Consider the following 18,723-nt stretch of genomic DNA (forward strand, 5'->3'; position numbering starts at 1 on the left):
AAATTTCGGACGGTATTTTCTTTTTGTTCTCCCTATACGGGAGAACTAAGAAAAAATGCTGCCAAAAATTTTTTTAGGCTCTTGTTGCATATCATTTGATTACTGTAATTGACCTATAAAATTAATGCATTTTCTGAATGGGATAGGACCTTCTTTACCTATTAGTTGATGATAGCAAGTATTTACTATGTAAACTTTATCATATCTAGATGTATTTTTGAGTCTTCAAGTTATATAATGAACTACAATAGCTGTTATTTTTTTGAATTTTATGAAATGATTGATATTTTTTACTCATTGCATTAATATAGATTGTATAATTTTTTTTATTTTTAGATAAGTTGCAAGTTCGATCATTTTTATCCTACAATGGATAAAAGTTGGATAAATAAACCAAGGAATAGTAAAAAATATTTAGATGGAGTTCATGACTTTATTAAATTTGATATGGAGAAAAGTAGTTTGAATGGAAAGATTTTATGTTCATGTCGGAAATGTGTAAATAGTTCTTTTTTAGATCCACAAATTATTGAAGAACATTTGGTATGGAATGATTTTTTAAGAGGTTATACCGACTGAATTTTTCATGGGGAATCTATGTTGCCATCATCATGTAACCAACCCCTGACTCATTTTGGATCCACTAGCCTACAAGACAATTCTGCAAGAGATGATGATATAAGGGGTTTGATCACAGATGCTTTTGGACTTGGTGTTCAAAATTTAGGAGAATTCAGTAGTATACAAGAAACGGTTGGGATGTTTGATGGATGTACGCATACAGAACGTATGCATGTTGAGGAGCCTATACATACATCTAATGATGAGACAGCTTGTTATCACACCTTAATGAAAGATGCAGATGAAGAATTATATCCAGATTGTACAAAATTTTCTAAGATTTCTTTTCTTGTATATTTATTTCATTTAAAATATTTGAATGGATGGTCTGGAAAGAGTTTTACCATGCTGCTGAAGTTATTAAAGGATGTATTTTCAGAAAGCACTCATTTACTACCATCGTATTATGAAGCCAAGAAAGTAGTAAAGGAATTGAATCTTGGAAACGAAAAGATTCATGGTTGTCTGAAAGATTGTATGTTATATCGGGATGAAAATGCTAATCAAGAATCATGCAATGTATGTGGATCTTCAAGATGGATAATACAAAAAGAAGATCGAGATGATGTACTGAATGAATTGGATGCAATACGGAGTAAAAAGAAACCGACGAAGGTATTGCATTACTTTCCTCTTATACCTAGATTGAAAAAGATTTATGCATCATCAAAAACAGCTTCATCAATGAGATGGCATGATGAAAGACGTACAAAGGATAGAATGTTGAGACATCCAGCAGATAGTCTTCAATGGAAAGCATTTGATGATAGACATCCTGATTTTGCCTCTGATGTTCGCAGTGTTAGGTTTGGCTTAGCTTCTGATAGCTTCAATCCATTTCGGACCCTGAGTTCTACCTACAACACTTGGCCAGTCATTTTGATACCTTACATTTTGCCATCGTGGATGTACATGAAACAATCATCACTTATCTTGTCAATGGTTATTCCTGGAGATAAGGATCCAGGCAATGATATTGATATTTTCCTACAGCCTTTAATAGAGGAATTAAAATAGTTGTGGGAGGATATTGATGCATTTGATGCTTCCAACAGCCAAACATTTAAACTACGGACAGCTTTGTTATAGACTATTAATGATTTTCCAGTATATGCCAATTTATCTGGTTGGAGTACAAAGGGATGGGTCACATGTCCTTGTTGTGGAGATTCAACACATTCAATTTGATTAAAATATGAAGGTAAATTTTGTTACATGGGACATCATCGATGGTTGGAAGCAAATCATCCGTTTCGATTTCAGAAAGATTTATTTGATGGTCCTATAGAATTGGGATGTGCCCCTATTCCACCTTCTGGAACTGATGTTCATAGACAAATGGATGGCATCAATTACAACTATGGTAAGCACTCAAAGTCCTCTAAAAAAAGAGGAAGGGATGATATTGAAAGCTCAATGCACGAAGGGTTACCAGAGGAAGTTAGTATCAGTATATAGATGTAGAGGTGTTTCAAGATCTAAACAATTATTTTGAGGATAAAAATGAGGAAGACACACAGATAGCATCTACACAACAGCCCAGTAAATATTTATGAAAAAAATAAAATATCTTTTTTGACTTACCTTATTGGAAACATAATCTTATTCGGCACAATCTTGATGTCATGCATATAGAGAAGAATGTTTGTGATAATTTACTTGGAACATTTTTAAACCTTGATGGAAAGAGCAAAAATAACATGAAGACGCGTCTTGATTTAAAAGAAATGGATATCCGACAGGAGCTTCATCCTAAAATACTTGCTAATGATAGAATTTATGTGCCTCCTGCATGTTACACAATGTCTGCTCAAGAAAAGGATAATTTTTTGAGAGTTTTGAAAAGTATCAAGGTACTTGATGAATATACATCAAATATTTTACGATGTATGTATCTAAAGGATCAAAAACTTTCAAATCTTAAAAGTCATGATGGTCATATATTGATGCAAGATATCTTTTCAATAGCTTTAAGATCGTCATTGCCGAAACAAGTGGTTGCAATTGTACTTCGATTATCGTCATTCTTTAAGACATTATGTTCCAAAGTTATTGATCCTTGGGAACTTGATCAGTTAGAATCTGATATTGCAATTACACTTTGCCAGATAGAAAAGATTTTTCCTCCTAGATTTTTCACTATTATGGTACATCTGCTCATTCACCTAGCTTCAAAAGTTAAAGTTGGTAGATCGGTACATTATAGATGGATGTATCCTATTGAGAGGTATTATTACAAATCTTAAATCTTTTGATAATTTTATTAGAAATAACAGCATACTGATATTTTAATAAATATTTAATTTTTCAAAGTATCTTGTACGTCTTAAAGATTATGTGCGAAATAGAGCCTATCCCGAGGGCTCGATTGCTGAAGGATATATTACGGATGTGTTGGGAATAGTATCCCAAAGCCAATCGTCAGCCTGTTGATGGTTGTGTTCTTTTTATATTAATACATAAATTATAAATAAATAAAAATTATTTTGATATTCTTTCATCATAAATATTTCATCTTCTAATGAACTCCTATGTTGTGGTGAAGTCCTTAGGACTATTTAGACTCGACAAAGGAGGATTTGTCGCTTAGTCCTTAAATCTGTTCGCGACCAAATGATACGTTGTTACCAAGGACGACAATATTTATCAAGCATAGGTCGTTGTGTGCCATATGGGTTGGTTGTCCTCATAATCAAGGAGTGTGGAGACACTGGTATGGCATACAGGTGAGATGTAATGGTACATCTGCACTGAACGTGATCGACTCCGGAGCTATTTCTGCTGTCAAGATTTGCTCTGATGGGATATGGGTATAAATGTCCCTCCGACCTGAGACCACCACGGGGACTTGAAAATAACTCACTGCACTTAGGCACTGGACTATCTGAATTTCTAATTCAGTGACGGAAGGCTGCTGGGTGTAGTCAAGTACTTGACTTGTCGGTGCGTGTGTCAAGATGGGATTGACCACTCCAGTTTAGGAGCTGTGTACAGTCGTGTTTCAATTTAGCAAAATATTGATCAGGATAGTCCTAGTGAGGAGTCACAGGACTAATTGAGTTGAGCACGAATCGGATGATCTCATCAGGGTTGACAGTTTAACCCTGAGTCGTCCTAAACACAGGGGTCAAAAGGGATGAATTATACGGTAACCATATTCACGTAGGTTTTGAATGTTGCGATTGTGACTATTCGACCTATCAGTCATCGGGTACCATTGCTAGATGATCACTTCGATTAGTACAGGAATTGATTCCTGTGCTACCGACTTAGGTTCGAACCTGCGGGGTCACACACATTAGAGGTTCCTTTCTGATCTGATGGCTGATTATGAGTTTTATGTGTCTGAGACTCTATGATTGAGAATTAGGATTCTCTGATCATGAGTTTCACATATTTTGGATACCGAGGTCAAAATTTTGAATTTCAAATTTTAAAGTTGAAATTTGAACTCTTTGATCAGAGTTTCATATCGATGGTCTCTGATGCCTAATTGCCCATCGAATTTGGACTCAATATTTATGAGAGATTTAATTAGTGATTTGATCGCTAATTAACTTAATTTGATTAAGTAATTATTTTTAGATCAAGTCCAATTGAATTGGATTCAGTTTGGATTGACCCGATTAGGTTAAGTGTTGATCTAATCGCTAAGGTGGCTTAGTCCCTAATTTGATCAGGGGTTAGGTTTAGTTAATTCCTGATTTGATTAGAATTTTATTAAGCCTAATTAAGTCTAATTATGTTGGGTTTAATCTGGTCTAATTATGCTTAACCTATTTTAGTTAGGTTGGCTCAATTTAAATCAAACCACCTTGTTTTAAATTCCCTGCGCCACCCAACTTTCTTGCGCCCATTTGAATTCACGAGAAGAAATTTTCTCATGAATTTTCTCTCACGCAAAGCTCTCTCATGCCCATATTTCTGTGAGCCAATTATTTGGATTAACTTGATTTGTTACCCATCCAAATTCAAAGGGATTTTGAATTTGAATGGATAACCAAATAACCATGCGCCAGCTTATCCTCTTTTGTGCACCCCATATTCCACACGAGAAATGGTTTCTCGTGAAAGTCTCTACACACAAAAAAAAAAAGTCATGCTATCTCTTCTTTCTCATACAAATGGATGAGAAAAAGATTGGTTGACACTTGAATTCAAATTTGATTTGAATTTAAGTGAGCAACCACCTCTTCTTATCCACTCACACACTTTCAACATCTCTTGCGATGTTTTATAAAATGAGAAAGGGAGGGGGCGTGAAAAAAAGAAAGAAAGAAGAGATAAGGGGCATGGGAAGGTTCTGAAAAAATTTTGAAGTGTTCAAAATTTATCGAGAGGAGAGAAAAAGGAGAGAGAAGTGGGCGCAGGGTTTTTGGTGTGTACCCTAGGGTTTCTACCTAGGGTTCGGGAAGTGAGATTGGTGTGCCATGAGTGTCGTGAGTCCACCAAATTTTAGAGAGAGATCCATCAGCCTCTCAACCAATCGTGCAGACGATCCGAAGCATCTGAGGAGTCGGCACACATCGATCGAAGGAGTTCGATCAACATCAGCCATCAAAAGGATAAAATCACGAACTAGCATTCGTGAGGAGTCGATCAGATGGGAGCTTCGTGTGGATGATTCGCAGAGGTCAAACACTAGTGTGACTGTGATGTGACGATCAGAGCCCTCCGACGGTGATCAGATTGCGGTGATCGACTACCCGTAAAAGGTGACGTGTTCTGAACACAGTACAGTAAAAAGTTTACTATTTCAAATTTAAATTTCAAATTTAAATGCATGCTGTTGTATCATATTTAGATCCTAGTGTAAGATTAATTAGTATTAATTTATGAGATTAATTAATAATTTTGTTGTAAAATAGTAATTTTGAAAAAGTTTTAAAATTACTATTTTGCCTCTGCACTGAATTTTCGCTTCAAATGGTATCAGAGCATGGTTCTAGAATATAATATATATATGCATGCGTAGATTAATGTGTAATCTATAAGTTTAAATTTGAAATTCAAAATTTAAAATTCAAAATTTGAAATTCAAAAATTGAAATTTGTTAGAAGTTTCAAATTTAAAATTCAAAATTTGAAATTTAAAATTTAAAATTTAAAATTTGAAATTTATTTTAAATTTCAAATTTAAAATTTAAAATTTGTTTGAAATTTTAAATTTGAAATTTGAAACTTGAAATTTGAAATTTGAAATTTAAAATTCAAAATTTAAAATTCAAAGATTGAAAATTTGAAATTTGGTTAAAATCTCAAATTTGAAATTTGAAATTTGAAATTTAAAATTCAAAGATTGAAATTTTGAAATTTAAAATTTGATTGAAATCTCAAATTTAAAATTCAAAATTTAAATTTTGAAATTGATATATTTAGATATACTTGATCCAAGTAGCAAGTAATCTAATTGGGTTGGTTGCCATTGCCATCCGATCATAGGAGAAAAGTAGGATTTAAAGGCCCTTTCTTCCCATTCGATGGGGTCTCCTATGGCGGTAGGGGTGCCGATGCAATTATATCCCATGTCGATGAAGCAGCGAAAGGACTTAATTATAAAATTTATCATGAATGTGTTAGATTAGATCTAAAAAAAATTTATGATTTATTTTGAGTTATTTTCTGTTATGAAATGAGCAATAGGATTGCTGTTTATGAAATGTGCTGACCCATTTATGAAATGAGTCAACACATTTGGTGAACAGAAAATAAAATCTTTCAAAATTTAAAAATTATTTTTGAAATACCAAACCCTGACCCATCAGCCCAAGTACTTAATTAAAAGAATTAAGTGTTGTCTAGTAGGTCTAGAATTATGAATTAAGACCTAAGACAATTGCATAAACTTGTGGGTCAATGGGTTAGATGAATTATGTTCATAATTGGGTTAGACCTAAGGTTAGCTTAAAAAATAGACTAAATGGAGTAATTGGTCAAATCTAATCAAAAGTTGAATTAGATTAGGTCAAAGATACTCTAGACTCAACTTCAATAGTTGTAGTTGAATGGGTCCATGTCTTTAACTAGATCAAGATGGACTTAATTCATGGCTACGCGATGGAGCCCTATTTACTCAGTTGATCAAAATTAAAACTAATGAACCGGTTGGTGTCTAAGGTAAGTTTGGCAGTTTTGACCAGTGGTTCTTAAGCGGGAGCTACTTGCATTGATTCAATCATTGACGAGTTAATGGCAAATCCCCACCACTTATCTCACTTATCTGGCCAATCTGGTAAGTTAGATTTTGATTAGATCACTTGGTGATTAGAGCTCACCCATGTCATTAGGTAAATCAGTGTGACTGATTTAGGTGCTCCTAATGCCAGCTTTAATTAAATCTTTTTTAATCTGACTTGGTGAAGTCAGTGAGAGGATTGAAATTGGCTGGATGATTTCTTCTCTACTATCCTTTAATAAAATTCTCAAAAATTATTAGGTCTCTAAAATGATTAAGTTATAATGATAACTAAGTCAATGCCTCCCATTAAGTGAGTGATAATGAGTCCATTAGTTCAATGATCATTGGAGGCCCAAAGGCCTGGTGCTCATTGGCTAATGGAATTATCATTCATAATATGATAATTTGGTTGAGTCTTTCTGATGGTGGTTAGGTTGGCCGGCCAAAGTCGGGCCTGATTATTTATTGGTCTGATTCATCAAATTAAGTCATGTTAATGGTTAGACCTAACCAGATTTTTTTAGTGGAGGCCAAAGCCTACTGATTAGGTTCTGGGGCAAAATCAATTACTAGAAGTTGTTTAGAGAAACAACTGGTTAAGAACCTACCCATAGATGCACATGGGTTGACCAACCAAAGTTGGGCTTGTGTGTAGTCTGTGTGGATTCTAGTACCCATTAAGGAATTAAAGTAATTCCTCGAATTGGAGGTTGAGGCTACCAGTTCGTAAAAATATTGAGAAAAATCTTAGACTAAAGTCCAAGTCTTTAGTATTAATTTATGTACTAATAGAGGTCTGATTTTTCTTTATACAGCTATGGCCACTATCCTGTCGCTTCGGTCATTATTAGATAATAACAAGCTCATGGGATCTAATTTCGATAGCTGGTATCGAAAATTGAAAATCATCCTTGAGCATGAGCTGATCCTTTATGTAGTAACGGATCCAGCACCTGAGGAGCCAGCTCCGAACGCTAGTAAGGCGATCCGAGACACTTACCAGAAGTGGCTCAATGACAGCACCACCGTCTGATGTATTATGCTGGCAGTAATGAATGACGAGTTCAACCGCAGATTTGAGAACGCCCAGCCACAGAAGATGCTTCAAATGTTGAACGACTCCTTTGGCACGCCTGACGACATTAAAAGGCACAAAACTAGTTGTGCCATTTTCAATGCTCGAATGAGGGATGGGGCCTCAGTCACTGATCATGTACTGTACATGATCGAGATGATTGAGTGCCTAAGCAAATTGAATTTTTCTCTGTACGAGCAGCTCGGTAAGGATGCGATCCTTAATTTCTTGTCCAAGTCCTTCCTCCCATTCCTTACTCATTTTCGAATGACAAAGCCTACAGTAAACTACCACGGATTGTTGGGGTTGCTACAGAACTTTGAGAAGGATCACCAGCTCCATAAGGAGTCGGTGAATGTAGTGGGAGGGTCTTCTTCTCATCGTCGATCCTTTGGGAAGGGGAAGAAGAACAAGAAGGTGCAGTCTCATGCTGGGACGGTTGCACAGGGTCAGACCAAGAAGCGCAAGCCCGACCAGAGCCAGACGGAGTGCTTCTTTTGCAAGAAGCAGGGGCATTGGAAGAGGAACTGTCCTCAATACATTGCCTCCCTGGACCCGAACAGGCCGAAGAAGAAGCAAGGTAATTATATGATAACTCCTTGCAACTTTTTTATTTATGATACTACTGTCTGGGTATTGGATACCGAAAGTCCTTATCATATTTGTAATTCGATGCAGGGTCTGCAGGTTAGTAGGAGATTTGATGAAGGCGAGAGGTTCCTGAACGTTGGAGATGGAAGCAAAGTTCCAGTTCTAGCTTTAGGAATCATGAGTCTTGTAATAAATTCTCATAATGTAATTCTGAGTGAATATCACTATTGTCCAAGCTTTTTATTAAATATTATTTCTGTAGGCCTTTTGGCCATGTACGATTATGATTTTTTAATAAAAAAAATATTTACAATATTATTTTGAATGGTGTTACAATATTTGTTGGATAATTAAATAATGAAATTTACTTACTATCACAGCTTGTTAATGTGGTTCAAAACTTCGGTAAACGTCCTAGAATAGATAATGTGTCAGAAGTCTACCTTTGGCACTGTAGGCTAGGTCATATCAATAAGAACAGGATAAACAGGTTGGCTCAAGAAGAAATTCTTGAACTTGGTGATTATGAATCACTTCCAACCTGTGAGTCTTGTCTTCTTGGAAAGATGACCTAGTCACCTTTTACTGGAAAAAGTGAGCGAGCTAGTGAACTCTTGGGTCTGGTACATTCTGATGTATGTGGACCTATGAGTTTAAATGCAAGAGGTGGATATTTCTACTTCATAACCTTCACAGACGACCTATCGAGGTATGGGTATGTCTACTTAATGAAGCATAAGTCGGAGTCGTTTGAAATGTTCAAACTATTTCGAAATGAGGTAGAAAATACAAACTGGGAAGTGTATTAAAATTCTTCGATCTGATCGAGGAGGTGAATATCTTTTCAATGAGTTTCTGACATATCTATGGGAGAATGGGATTCTCTCTCAGTGGACTCCTCCTGGAACACCACAGCATAATGGTGTATCTGAAAGGAGGAATCGGACCTTATTGGACATGGTTCAATCCATGATGGGGTTTGCTGGTCTGCCGATCTCCCTCTGGGGATATGCGCTCGAATCGGCTTGTTACCTTCTAAATAGAGTTCCGAGTAAGTCTGTAGCCAAAATGACATATGAGATATGGATAGGACGTAAGCCAGTACTCTCGCACCTTAGGGTTTGGGGGTGTCCGGCTTATGTTGAACGTTTAATTACAGACAAGCTTGGACCTAGGTCTGACATGTGTAATTTTATAGGGTACCCAAAAGAGATCAAAGGATATTATTTCTACCTTGCTGATGAGCAAAAGGTGTTTGTCAGCCTTAAGGCAATATTTTTAGAAAAAGAGTTTCTTAGTGAAGGAACTATTGCCTCTAAGGTCGAACTTGACGAAGTTCGACAGGTGAAAAATCCGACACATGTTACTGAAACTGAACCAAATTTGATTAGATCAGATCCGGAGCCCATTGATTATGCATCCTTAAGGCGGTCTGGTAGAGTACCACATCAACTGGATAGATACTATGGTTTTTTGGTCCAGGATGGCGATCCTGTCGAACTTGATGAAAACGATGAGGATCCAATCACCTACATGGATGCAATGCAGAGACCTGACTCTGAAAAATGGCTAGAGGCCATAAAATCCGAAATGGAGTCCATGAAGGTCAACGATGTGTGGACATTGGTTGACTCACCCGAAGGAGTAAAATTCATAGGGTGTAAATGGGTCTTCAAGAGGAAGAGGAGCGCAGACGGAAATGTGGAGACCTATAAAGCCCGTCTGGTTGCCAAGGGATATCATCAACGTTATGGTATAGACTATGACGAGATATTTTCTCCTGTGACAATGTTCAAATTTATTCGGATTATGCTTGCGATAGCTGCCCATCTTGACTATGAAATTTGGCAGATGGATGTGAAGACAGCTTTCCTAAACAGAGAGCTGGACGAAGAGGTGTATATGATACAACCTGAAGGGTTCACATCCATAGATGAGTCTAAGGTATGCAAGCTACAAAGGTCTATTTATGGACTTAAGCAGGCATCTCGAAGTTGGAACATACGTTTTGATAGGACAATCAAAATGTATGGCTTCATTAAGAACGGAGAAGAGCCCTGCATTTATAAGTGGGCTAATGGTCCAGTAATAGTATTTTTTGTATTGTATGTGGATGACATTCTCTTAATCGGGAATGATGTCCCTACATTACAGGGAATAAAGATTTGGCTATCGTCACAGTTCTCCATGAAGGATCAGGGAGAAGCTTCCTACATCCTAGGGATGAGGATCTATAGGGATAGATCCAAAAGGTTGCTTGACTTATCCCAGTCCACGTACATTGATACTATGCTGAAAAAGTTCAGCATGGAGAATTCCAAGAAAGGCTATCTACCGATAGGCCATGGAATTTCTCTCTCGAAAAGGGATTGTCCGACAACACCTCAAGAGAGAGAGCATATGGGTAGGATTCCATATACTTCGGCAGTGGGATCTATCATGTACGCCATGACATGTACACGACCAGATGTGGCATACTCACTAGGGGTAGTGAGTAGATACCAATCTGATCCAAGGGAGAATCACTGGAAGGTTGTTAAAACCATCCTGAAGTATTTAAGAAATACTAAGAATCAGTGGCTTGTATATGGTGAATCGGACTTGAGACTTATAGGGTTTACAGACTCTAGTTTCCAGTCTGATCGCGATGACAGCAAGAGTGTGTCAGGATTTATTTTTACCCTTAATGGTGGGGCTGTCTGCTGGAAGAGTTCCAAGCAGCATACTGTGGTTGATTCGGTATGCGAGGTAGAGTATATTGCTGCATCAGATGCTGCCAAAGAAGTGGTGTGGCTGAGAAAATTCATCACCGAGCTTGGAGTAGCATCCTCCCTTGTTGGTCCAGTTTTGCTCTACTGTGACAGCTCTGGAGCCATTGCTCAGACGAAGAAACCGAAGGCACACCAGCGGACGAAGCATATTCTGCGTCGCTACCATCTCATCCGAGAGATCATGGATCGAAGTGACGTCGACCTTCAGAAGATCGACGGAAAGGAGAACCTGGCCGACCCATTCACTAAAGTCATTGCGGTAAAGAAGTTCAACGACTACAAGTCGAAGATGGGTATTAGATACTGCATCGATTGGCTTTAGGCCAAGTGGAAGATTGTTGGGAATAGTATCCCAAAACCAATCGTCAGCCTGTTGACGGTTGTGCTCCTTTTGTATTAGTACATGAATTATAAATAAATAAAAGTTATTTTGATATTTTTTCATCACAAATGTTTCATCTTCTAATGAACTCTTGTGTTGTGGTGAAGTCCTTAGGACTATTTAGACTCGACAAAAGAATATTTGTCGCTTAGTCCTCAAACCTGTTCGCGACCAAATGATACGTTGTTACCAAGGACGACAACGTTTATTGAGCATAGGTCATTGTGTGCCATATGGGTTGGTTGTCCTCATAATCAAGGAGTGTGGAGACACTGGTATGGCATATAGGTGAGATGTAATGGTACATCTGCACTGAACGTGACCGACTCCGGAGCTATTTCTGCTGTCAAGATTTGCTCCGATGGGATATGGGTATAAATGTCCCTCCGACCTGAGACCGTCACGGTGACTTGCAAGCAACTCACTGCACTTAGGCACTGGACTACCTGAATTTCTAATTCAGTGATGGAAGGTTGCTGGGTGTAGTCAAGTACTTGACTTGTCGGTGCGTGTGTCAAGATGGGATTGACCACTTCAGTTTAAGAGTTGTGTACAGTCGTGTTTCAATTTAGCAAAATCTTGGCCAGGGTAGTCCTAGTGAGGAGTCACAGGACTAATTGAGTTGAGCATGATTCGGATGATCTCGTCAGGGTTGACATTTTAACCATGAGTCCTCCTAAATACAGGGGTCAAAAGGGATGAATTATATGGTAACCATATTCATGTAGGTTCTGAATGTTGCAATTGTGACTATTCGACCTATCTGATCATCGGGTACCATTGCTAGATGGTCACTTCGATTAGTACAGGAATTGGTTCCTGTGCTATCGGCTTAGGTTCGAACCTGCGGGGTCACATACATTAAAGGTTCCTTTCTGATCTGATGGCTGATTATGAGTCTTATGTGTCTGAGACTCTATGATTGAGAATTAGGATTCTCTGATCATGAGTTTCACACATTTTGGGTACCGGGGTCAAAATTTTGAATTTCAAATTTTGAATTTGAAATTTGAACTATTTGATCAGGGTTTCATATCGATGGTCTCTGATGCCTAATTGCCCATCAAAATTGGATTCAATATTTATGAGAGGTTTAATTAGTGATTTGATCGCTAATTAACTCAATTTGATTGAGTAATTATTTTTAGATCAAGTCCAATTGAATTGGATTCAGTTTGGATTGACCCGATTAGGTTAAGTGTTGATCTAATCGCTAAGGTGGCTTAGTCTCTGATTTGATCAGGGGTTAGGTTTAGTTAATTCCTGATTTGATTAGGATTTTATTGAGCCTAATTAAGCTTAATTATGTTGGGTTTAATCTAGTCTAATTGTGCTAAACCTATTTTAATTAGGTTGGCTCAATTTGAATTAAACCACCTTGTTTTAAATTTCCTGCGCCACCCAACTTCCTTGCGCCCATTTAAATTCACGAGAAGAAATTTTCTTGTGAATTTTCTCCCACGCAAAGCTCTCTCACGCCCATGTTTCTGTGCGTCAATTATTTGGATTAACTTGATTTGTTACCCATCCAAATTCAAAGGGATTTTGAATTTGAATGGATAACCAAATAACCATGCGCCAGCTTATTCTCTTTTGTCCGCCCCATATTTCACACGAGAAATGGTTTCTCGTGAAAGTCTCTACGCACAAAAAAAAAAAATCACGCCATCTCTCCTTTCTCGTATAAATGGATGAGGATAAGATTGGTTGATACTTGAATTCAAATTTGATTTGAATTTAAGTGAGCAACCACCTCTTCTTATCCACTCACACGCTTTCAACATCTCTTGCGATATTTTATAAAATGAGAAAGGGAGGGGGCGTAGAAAAAAGAAAGAAAGAAGAGATAAGGGGCGTGGGAAGGTTTTGAAAAAATTTTGAAGTGTTCAAAATTTACCGAGAGGAGAGAAAAAGGAGAGAGAAGTGGGTGCAGGGTTTTTGGTGTGTACCCTAGGGTTTCTACCTAGGGTTCGAAAAGTGAGATTGGTGTGCCATGAGTGTCGTGAGTCCACCAAATTTCAGAGAGAGATCCATCAGCCTCTCAACCAATCGTGCAGACGATCTGGAGCATCCGAAGAGTCGGCACACATCGATCGAAGGAGTTCGATCAACATCAGCCATCAGAAGGGTGAAATCACGAACTAGCATTCGTAAGGAGCCAATCAGATGGGAGCTTCGTGTGGATGATCCGCAGAGGCCAAACACTAGTGTGGCTACGACGTGATGATCAAAATCCTTTGATGGTGATCAGATTGCGGTGATCGACTACCCGCAAAAGGTGATGTGTTCTGAACACAGTACAGTAAAAAGTTTACTGTTTCAAATTTGAATTTCAAATTTAAATGCATGCTATTGTATCATATTTAGATTCTAGTGTAGGGTTAATTAGTATTAGTTAATGAGATTAATGAATAATTTCACTGTAAAATAATAATTTTAAAAAAGTTTTAAAATTACTATTTTGCCCCTGCACTGAATTTTTGCTTCAGGATGAATGTTTGACATTTTGTTCAAGATATCTTCAAGGTGTAGGGACTATTTTTAGTCGATCTCAACAACATAATGACTTTGTGGAGAATGCAGAACTGTATAAGTTCTCAACTGCTGAAAAAATCTTGGAAAGATCTGAAAGTATTGTACTTGATCAAAAATCTTTAGCACAAGCACATCGTTATGTGTTGCTTCATAGTGACATAATATCTGACCATCGCAGGTTAGTATATTTAAGGCATGATATCAAGATTTAAATTTTATGTTAGATATAATGTTCTAAATGATATATTTATATTTTATGCAGTGAATTTTTAATTTATCAAAGATGAGCCAATCATAACATTCGTCCTAATACAAGGATTGAACAGCGATGGTTGGTCGAGTTATTCCCTATGTGGCTTTCGAATCAGGTATGATTTATATTTAATTATGGGATATATTAATTTTTGATATATATTTAATATCAGATAACTCAACAATACTTCATATCATTTTTTTTAGGTATCAAAGATGATGGAGAGAAATAATTCAGATGAACTAATAGCTCTTGCTTGAGGACCTAACAAGATTGTGAATAGATATAACGGTTTCATAATTAATGGTTTTAAATTTTATACTAGAGAACGAGAGAAATTTAGAAAAATACAGAATAGCGATGTTATGATTGAAGCGGATGGAAAATCCTATTATAGTGCACTTAAAGATATCTATGAGTTAGATTATTATGAAAAATTTAAAGTAGTATTGTTTAGATGTGATTGGGTAGACATAAATTCACCAAGAGGTTTGAAACAAGATGCAAATGGATTTACACTTATAAATTTTTCAAGATTGATACATACCGGTGTGTTATTGAGGGATGATCCATTCATTTTTTTATCTCAAGCTCATCAAGTATTTTATGTACAAGATGCAAAAGATAAAGATTGGTTTACTGTCATCAAAATAAAATCTAGAGACTTATATGATATGGAAAATCAAGTGGAGGATAATGATGATGACACTTATACATAATGTATGTCCTACAATTTTGTGTCAGTTGATGATTTAAATGCTACGACGACGTTGGTTAGGACAGAATTTGAAGAAAACACTACTGCTTGATTGTTACTGATAATAATTATTTATGATGTATATAATTTGCATTAATTATTATATTATTTTACTCCATATATTAACTGATTCTACCTTTTATTTATATAAATGCTAGATGACATCATGCATCGTAGGGGACGATATGCTGGTGTGCAGTTTCAGTTTTCACAGACAGAGGTCGGTACGTCTTCTTCAGCACAGTAGTCTGAGACTAGTTCAGCTGCACAGCATTTCGAGCCCTATCCTTCTTCATCATCAACACAGCACGACCTCTTGTTCATCAGCTAGATGATGAGATACACGTGCAAGGTATATATTATCTTTCATGTAATTTTATTTTTTATTTTATTTTATGTATATTTATGATATCGTTACTTTTATGTATTTTTTGCAGATGAATCTGGGAGAGTATGCCCCAGATGCGGATCCACAGTAGTACGAGATGTGTGGCAGATGCGTGAGGACGAGAGAATTATTGTGGAGTGCAATTGGCTAGGTCAACCAATTAAGAAAGCTGCCTACTTATTGACTTCATTTTTGGAGACTGTTGCTCGGAGGCCTCAGCTATGTTCGTTGGGCTATGCAAAATGTAATGACATGCTTCCAACGTACGAAATTGAGCTCCTCCGAGTTATAAAGGTAATGAATTGATGTTCATACTGTATATTAATTGTTAATCTCTTATATAATTTATTTCATTTAATTTTTTTTTATAGAGCAAGTTTGTTCTCTCTCCATCCACTCATGATTTTGTAATGAAGTCTTTCAATCGCAAATGAAAAGAATATAGAGCACAATTGAAGAGGGACTATATGAAACAGGATATGACAGAGGAGGAGGTAGCTAGAAATTATCCTCCTGATGTACCCCCTCATCAGTGGATGGAGTTGGTTCATTATTGGTTCTCCGAGAGGGCACAGGTATATTATCTGTTCATTATCTTTTCTTTTAAATATTTTATAAAAATATTGATTTATATTGTATATTATATATTATACATATAACAAATTTTTTACTTTATTTTACAGACTTATTCTGCTATTGGTAGAGCTGCACGAGTAGCTCAGTCTGTTCCTCATACATCGGGGTCGAAGAGTTATGCACAACTCCGACAGGAGTTTGTATGTTTCTTAAACTTTCATAATTAACTTCTAATTTTTATGTTGAAATATTTATATAACTAATATCATTATGTATCGTGGACCATGTCTGTATCATGATACTCATATATTTTTTTAAATTATTATAACTGTTTACTTAAAATTAAAATTATTTGTGTAGGTGGATGAGCATGGAAGGGAACCCGGTAAAGTAGAGTTTTACCGGATGACTCATACTCATCAGGATGGTACTTTTGTTCGAGATGAGTTGAGAGATTTCTATGTACGGTATTATTAATATTCTATTTTTTACAATGATTTTAATTTAATTTTGTTAGCTATTAATGTATAATTTTTATTTTTAAAATAAATACAGGAGATGGCTACATCTCTCATTGCGGAGCATGACGATGAGTTCGCAGCATCTACGTAGAAGAGCCATATTGAGGCCGAGGTATTCACAGAGTTGATGGGATCAGAGCGATACGGTCGAGTGAGGGGTTATGGAGTAGGAGTCACCCCCACTCAGTTATTTGAGGTTAGTAGATATACGTAGCATGCTGCAGTAGATGCTCAGGATTCACACGTCTACAGACTCGAGGTGGAGATACAGGAGATTAGACAGAGTCGTGCCGCTAAGATGGAGGAGATGCGACAGAGTCATGCCGAGATGCAGGCCATGAGGGAACAGATTGATCGGCTTACATCTTTATTAGAGATGTATGGCCCATCTCAGATAAACACATATTATTAAATATATATTTTTATATTAATTTAATGATCTATATATTTTTATTTATAGATATGCAAATCAAGCTTTTCATATATTTCTTGTAGGCTCCTGGCACATCAGGCATCCATCGAGACGGCGGCATATCACGTGGAGACAGCGACGACCATCCACCTACAGATTGACATCATTTTATTTTTATTGTAGTCTTATATTTATTTATATTACTCTTGATTGTAATGGATGATTAGTACTTTATTTTTATTTATATAAAACAATGTCTTTTGGTTTGATTAAATTTGCTATTGAAGTTTGCTTTTGGTGTGAATGGTGGTGATTGTACAGGTTTATGTTTGAATAATTGATATAATTTTGTACAGGAATGTATGTATTCTTTTTTTTTGTATATAAAATCTGTATATTTTTTTTTTCTGTTAAAAAATATAGCGACATTTATAAGCATCGTTAATAGACTGTTTAACGATGCTTATAAGCGTCGCTAGTGACTTAACTGCCGATGCTTCGAAAAATATCTTTGGAAAGGGTGGAGGACGCATTGTCATTAACATGCTAAAAAGCGTCGCTAAATTTTAATTTTACAACGCTTTAAAGCATCGTTAGAAAATATTGCAACGCTTTTAAAAAGTGTCGGCGCTTGTCGTCTCCACTCTTACATAGGCGATACTTTCGCGATGCTTTTTGAAGCATCATAAAGCTTATTTTCGATGCTTATTAGCGTCGTAAAATGTCTTTTATAGTGTCACCTTTTACCATTTTCACTGTAGTGACCTTAATCAAAGTTTAGATGAGAAAGCTAAAACTAAATCAGAATTATTGGTACCGTCAATATAGTCCAAAGGCAAAAATTTGATGATAGAATTTATAATACCAAATGAAAGTAGATGGTAGTGCCCATGGTATCAGATCATTTCAGTTATCCAATCCAATTTAAGTCTCACATGACCTTGAAGTCATATTAGTCTGAGCCCAAGATAAATAGTAAGGTATTTGATGGTAGTTAAACTATTGCCAAATTATATTGATGGCATAAATCTTGTCGTCTAATTAGTTTTTGCATCTAGATTGTGCCTATGACCATTAATTTCTTCTATCTTAATTGACTTTTAAGTTACTTGACTCCTAGTCAAACTCCAAGGGAAGAGCTCATCTTTATCAATGTATAGGACCAAGAGCTTGTAAATAACTCGTTTATTTCCCAAACTATAAATTAACAAAAGCTTGTTTCTCTTGAGTGCATGTTAACTTTTTTCTGCTCTAAAATTCTTGTTGCATGTTATATTCCATACAAATTTTGGTGAATTATGAAGGAAACCCTAATGGATCCTAGGGACAGATGGTAGCGATTTAGTGCAATCTGATTGGTCATGGTTTTCTTCAAAAGTTCTTAAGAGATTCCAAGCATTGATGAAGACCATAGGTAGTAATTAAGAGAAACTATTAGTTATCCTAGTTAGCCTTTAAATCTCTTCCATTTTACTTATAGTTTGACTTCTAGGTTAATTATATTGCTTAGTTAGATTTTAACATTCACCATGTCACTCTCAAAGCTTGAGCTAACCTCACTCTCAAAGCTTGAGCTAACCTCACAACTCGCATCAACAATTCAAAATGTGAAACATCAAATAGAAAAGAAAAAAAAAGGTCAATTGAAACAGTCATATGTTCA

At 36.4% G+C, this 18,723-nt stretch overlaps 1 pseudogene; it reads left to right on the forward strand.

The window, feature by feature from the left end:
• Nucleotides 1–14,621: 14,621 nt before the first annotated feature.
• Nucleotides 14,622–15,215, forward strand: LOC140851239 (uncharacterized; annotated as a pseudogene).
• Nucleotides 15,216–18,723: the final 3,508 nt, after the last annotated feature.

Source organism: Elaeis guineensis, chromosome 8, assembly GCF_000442705.2.
Source record: "Elaeis guineensis isolate ETL-2024a chromosome 8, EG11, whole genome shotgun sequence".
NCBI lineage: Eukaryota > Viridiplantae > Streptophyta > Magnoliopsida > Arecales > Arecaceae > Elaeis > Elaeis guineensis.